The sequence below is a fragment of the Leptinotarsa decemlineata genome, unplaced genomic scaffold (genome assembly GCF_025532065.1).
Source record: "Leptinotarsa decemlineata unplaced genomic scaffold, Ldec_3_MD MMD2_tig00002974_RagTag_RagTag, whole genome shotgun sequence".
Taxonomy (NCBI): Eukaryota; Metazoa; Arthropoda; class Insecta; order Coleoptera; family Chrysomelidae; genus Leptinotarsa; species Leptinotarsa decemlineata.
In genome coordinates this window covers 704,203-710,964 of record NW_027412578.1, presented here as the reverse complement: position 1 = coordinate 710,964, position 6,762 = coordinate 704,203, and positions in this window count along the sequence as shown.

Below are 6,762 nucleotides of genomic sequence, written 5' to 3'. Positions count from 1 at the left end.
ATACGGAACAGGACTGGCCCTCTTCATTTGCGAATTCCTGATTTTTCATGAGACAGTAAAAGGAATCAGTAAATTTGTCAGTCATATTGGAATGTTGTTCACGCATGTAGTGGGAATACTGAAAATGTCCATTTTGATTTTCGGAAGAAAAAAAATTCAGAGAATTATGAATGTTTTGCAGGATGAAAACTATTTTTATCCTCCTTTGGGTGATTCACAACCAGGTTCATGGGTTGTTAAGGAAAAATTAATGAGCTCCGGTTTCTCCATTCTGGTAAGTATTTTCTATTTCATAAAATCTTCTGAAATTTCACCTCCATCTCCAATGTAATGATTGAAATGCAATGTAATGAAATGTAATGAAGAAAAACCAATGGGTCAGAATAGGATTTTCCGTTAGTCGGCTGATGTCATATCAATACGAACAACAACCTTCAAGGATCGAAACTTGTGGGAGTTGAGCATCAATTCAGCTTACCTTCCAACGTGTGACCCCCAAAACGTCAAGCAGTAAAAAAAGTGCATGGGAAAGAATTTATGTAGAAACCTCAAAATCAATGAAGGTGTCTACTGGCAATTTTCTCAACAACAAAAAAGCATAACTTTCACATCACCTTTTTAAATGATAATTCTTCAGCATATACGAGTATTGGCAAAGCACGTCGAAGAAATAGCTACAACTTGGTAATTAGTTCGGAAAATAAGTCCTAATCATTTCTGGAATTCCATAATAACTTGAAGGGATTTTTATGTCACTTTGAATTCACCTTCTAATCTATTAAGAACCAACCATCCTCATAGCTCAGTGGTAATAGCCTGATTGAATAATTTCGACGACCTATAGATTGATTCCAAATGGTCTGTTGGAAGTATCAAGCTATATTAGACACCTGAAAAAATCAGATACACCTCTTGTGTTGCCTTATCTCAACAAGCCGAGAGATAATTTCTCTCTCTTCTTGGCAAGAATGCCATTTCTCTTGACGAAAGAAGGTTTTCTCTTGTCTCGACTTCGCTCGTGGTCTTTTGGCGAGAGAACATCCCTGTTAACCAAAATTTGCAGTGACAAGTAAGCGTATTAATCATTAGTACGGGCTGCCCTACTTGCCCGGCTCTCAATGGAGGGTTCATATATGGTGGTGGGTATCCTCCCCTCTTGGGCTCCCCTACTATAAGTCATGTATGTCTCTTTGCGAGATTGTCAATCAATTTTTCCTTATAGCATGAACAATATGTAGCAACAAACGAATGTAATAATTCTAAAATTTATATGAAGGTTTGTAGTGGTCATTATACTTTGCGTAAGGTAAGATTCTAATACATTTTTTGCATTCAATTCTTTGATGTCACTGTTTTTTTCAGTCTTAAATTACAGAAAATATTCTGCAAGAATGTGTTTCACCATTTCATCACATGATATTCCCCTCTTAACTGATACCAATCATTTCAATTTGATTTGTTGGATGATACTCAAACTTTCGAACCAATGAGGGTCACTTTAACGTAACATCTAAATCCCAGTTACGCTCCAATTTCTGGTGGTATATAAGGAAGAATGGAGTTTTATTTTATCATTTTTTGATCACTCCACATAATTGCATTGTAGTTCTTCTATTTTTATTGTACATTTCGGTTCTATGAGCCATCTAATATCAAAATTTTATGGAAGTTTCGAGACTTCAGTAGGGATACCATATCATACTCAAAAAACTTTGCCTCGATTCATCAGATTTCATGAGTAGGGCAATAGTCTAGAATGTAAATATTCATGGCCGAAAACCGTCAGAGAGTGTCAGCTAAAGATCCCAAAGACTCTTCAGTAACATCGGGGGTTAACCGGGTCCCTTGTAGCTGTGTATAAATCTACATTGAAACCAAGAAGGGAAGTGTTAGTATCCGCCACTCTCAACGCAAGAGAAATTGTCACATGTACTAACTTTATTGCGTTTGAACAGACTCAAGTCAAAGTCAAAATATGCTTCATTGTCTGAAGATTCATATCTTATTGACGAAGCTTGGTTAAAATAATTAAAAAACAAAAGTATACATATTAGGTACCACGACTCAGTCAGGTAATTACTATTTGAGTAATGTTCTCAAAGAACATTATGTGACAGGCAATATCTAGTTTGTTGAAGGAGATACACAAAAATTTGATTTGAATGGGTTATATTTTTAGGAGTGATTAATTTTTGGGAAAGAAAGTTTTTGGCTTTCTACTACTCCATCTGATACAAAAAAATGGATGAGAGAATCTTCCAAAGAAAGGAAGGAAGTAATCAATTTGAAAATAAGTAACTATATACATGGATGTGTAGATCATGCAAAGAAGTAACTTCCAGACACAAACTGAAAGAAAGTCCTCCTGAAACAGCTACTTTCATATAAACATTGAATTACACGAAAGAAAAAAATTCTTTCGAAACAAATACTTCTACATGAACACTGAATTATACAGAAGATACTTTTCTCTATTCAGTTTGTATATCGAACATTTGTTGAGAAATAAGAATAAGATATCATTCACATGAGTTCTACTTTCTTTGGAAGATTCTCTCATCCATTTTTTTGTATCAGATGGAGTAGTAGAAAGCCAAAAACTTTCTTTCCCAAAAATACACAAAAATGTTCCATACAAAAGTTTTAGGAATTCATGAGAGCTATATTTTGATATAATTTTTAAATATACAGGGTGTTTGGTGTAGGTGCTACAGACCAAAATTCCATTTTTTAAAATAGAACGCCCTGTATATCATTACATATTCAGATGCTACGTTGAATTCTGATATCATTTCATGTTTGGTTTTTGAAATTCGGTTACGGCGTTGTTGAGTTATTGCTTAAAATGTAAAGTCTTGAGAACGACTATTATTTTTTTAAATATCTCATACAATTATTCTCTCTGCATCAGATCACATGAAAATTAGTCAAAATTTTGGGTGTTCGAAGTAATGGTTTCAATTTTGAGTTGTGGAATTCAGTCAGGAATCATTTTGAATATGAAACAATTGCGAAATTGAAAGAGGTGTATTCGAAAATAAATCTTTAATCAATAACAATGTAAATAATATAACTTGATAAATCATTTCATAAGAATGGTAGGTACCTAGAAATAAGTCATAAAAATTGTTCAAAGTGATGCCCATTAGATATTATACAGGCTTCGAAACGTCGAATCACTTCTCTCGTACAAGTCGCTCTTATAATATCAGGCGTAATATCACTGCACGCTAGTCGAATTTTAATTTTCAGATCATCCACATTCAAAGGGGGAGTAGTGAAAACAATATCTTTTAAATAACCCCATAGGAAAAAATCAAGCGGTGATAAATCTGGGGAACGAGCCGGCCACCGAATTGGACCCTTATTACCAATCCATCTATTTGGGTACGTTCTATCCAGATATCCAGTAACAACCTGTAACAAATGGGTGGTATTTATGTTCTTTCAGAATTCTCTGTACATTAGATTTACTCACACCGACTTCTTCTGCAAGAGTACGGATAGAAACATGTGGATGAATAATAATATAAGCCAACACATTGATCTCTAAATCTTCAGTTCTAACAGATCTTGTATGATGACGATGCTTTATAGTAGAAGGAAATGACCCAGTTCGCAATTTTTCTACAACACTCGAAAAAGTCATTCGTGACGAAATGGGTCTGTCTGGAAAACGTTCTTGGTATAGACGTTGTGCTTGACGGCAGTTTTTCTGACATTCCCCAAAAATTAATAACATATCAATGCAATCACTTGGACTAAACGCGAAAGGCATACTGGAGTTTTCGCACAAAGAACACAGTTACTGTTTTGCAAAGAATCACTGAATCGAACTGACAAGTAGATACAATTCAACAACATTTGTTACTATGGCATCAACAAGCATAAGCTACTTGATGAAATCGTGCAATATAAAGCAATTCACCCTCAAGTTAGTCACATTCTCAAGAATTTCAATATTATATTCAACTGATATCGATATCGTATCGTAGAGGTGAGAATAATGGTTTGTATTCAGTAGTAGTCTAGTTCAATTTAATAAAAGATATACTTAGACTGGATTCGTGTACGAGTAAATAAGTTTTTTTGAAACTTTATATTTAAGGAAAAGTGCAATAACTCAACAACGCCGTTACCAAATTTCAAAAACCAAACATGAAATGATATCAGAATTTAACGTAGCATCTGAATATGTAATGATATATAGGGCGTTCTATTTTAAAAAATGGAATTTTGGTCTGTAGCACCTACACCAAACACCCTGTATATTTAAAAATTATATCAAAATATAGCTCTCATGAACTCCTAAAACTTTTGTATGAAACATTTTTGTGTATCTCCTTCATCAAACCAGATATTGTCTGTCACATAAAATGTGGGACACCCGGTATACATTGGGAGTTTCCTGTATAAAATTTCAAGTAATTATTGAACATAAGCACATATAACAACAAAAGGTTGAATGATTTTTACTATGAATTATTTTACATAAACCGCAACACGTGAAAATCATACAATAAACTGTATTAATTAACTTTAATTTGTATGTTCATAGCCCAGTACACCACTTTTACGAAAATAGCCAGTAAGTATATATTTTTTTAAATTTTCAATGTCGAGAACATGAAATATATTGAAAGTCAGACACAAGTCGAATTCAAAAGTATCTTGATAGTACTCCGATGAATTATAATAGTCTCTCTCACAAAAATAATCCTTCCAAACTTCCCTGAAGTTCCTGTTTCGGCATGCGCCTTTTAGATACGATGAAAGGTGATTGAATATTTCCAACCCACTATAAATGAAAGTCTATAATATAGGAATATTTTGAAATGGGCAAGTTGAAATTGTTTTTGGAGTGAAGTTTGCGATTATTGAAAACCGATTTTGATGTTTCACTATGAGACATATAGTTTCAATAATAAAAATCGATATTACAGTGAGGATTTTCTTTCCCGTAAGCAATGGTCTGCAAGAATCTCGTGGTTTTGCTTTACTCAGAAACCGTACAGCTTTTTACGTATAACTAAAATTGATGGTAATGTTGACACAGTATATGCACCCCAGAAAGTGATTCCATATCATCTACAGTACTCAGAGTAACTATCCAAGACTATACAAGGAGTTGATAGAAATTCAGAAAACCGAAACATTTTCAATGAAATCTGGCTACCTGCATTCAAGTGCTCTAATATCAGCTCCACCACGTCCAAATCTACCACCAATTGCTCTGTAGTATCAGTTCTGTAGAACAATTCATCCTGCAGAGCATGGTAAACAAACTTGGTAAAGAGCTTCGACACAATAATGTGGTAGTTTTGACAAAACTCCAAGTGGATGGTACATGATGCTTCGTATTTAAAAGAAACTTCCTTCTGTGAACATATGGCGTCCCTTTATAGGCTGATTAAATTTTTCAATATCAGCTTCACCCACCTACAGAAGTCAACACTTTCATTCTGATTGATTGCTGAAGCTCTCTCAAATATCGGCGTATCTTATTTGAGTATGATTTCCAACATTATAAAATGGCTCTATAGACACTCAATACAAAATTAACTTCTGATTTTCGAGTCCTATGAAATATATCTTCTCTATCTCCAGAAAAGTATATTTGATACTCAAAATGCATAAGAGAATAAAAAGCAGTAAGTAGATATCCATTCAAAGTTTTTTGTTTACTCTTTCAATTGTATCAATCATAACTTTGGCAGTTCTAATTGTATTCAAGATTACATGATTCAAGATTACATGAACCATGTGCATGATTCGAGTTGGGTTTCTGGTTACTGAACTGGTATGATATTTCTTCTTTATATGATTTGGCAAGGTCTCCATTTCGGACTGATTATGTTTCGGGGCAGTTCATTTTCTAGTTTGCCATCAAATTTAGCAATTACCTTCCACTACATTTAGTGATAACGGAAAGCAGCTTCAACCGTTATGAGCTAGTGGACGCTTTGATATTTAGAGAGAAAGAGAAAAAAAGTTTATTGTTAAATAAAATGGTCATTTTTCAATGAAATTGAGTCATCTTATTATACTGTAAGGAATATGAAGCCGTCCCTGAACGATACGCCAGCTGACTTTACGAACAAATGCATGGCCTCACCTCGAAAGAATGCAGTCTGGAACCGCCGGTAAAATTCTAGTCCAGTACCGAACCGTCTACAGAATTCTCAAAAGGACCTTTACCGATATAAGCCCGTCTTCCCGACCCAAGAGGGCAGTTCAGAAAATGAATCGAGCGGCTAAACAAGCAATCAAATAGTGGAAATAAATTACGCGTTAGTTGCTAAGTGTTGTAATATATAAAATAGTTTGTCATTATTGAAATATTGTTGGAAATAAATTTGTTCAAGACAGTTAATTCATTAATTTACCACAATACTTTATATAATTCATTTTTTTCAACATTTCAATTGTCTCGTCTGCAGTTTCGAATATTAGTGGTATTTAGCACAATCCCATTTAACTTTTACATTCGTTTCATTAATATTATTAATAAGTTAATCAATTAACCTTTCTCAATTAGTATTTTCTCTACAATACACAATTCACTGAACTTTGTAGTCATTAGTATACCAAAATGATTCACAAATATATTGGCATTTCTTATTATACTCTTGAAATCTTTATAGGGTGTTTATTAAACATGCGATAAAAATTTAAAGGTCTATTCCATGAACTATTCTAAGGGTATTTTGTCCTTTGATGATTTGAGATAGGATGCTTTGTTTCTAAGATACGGAACGAAAA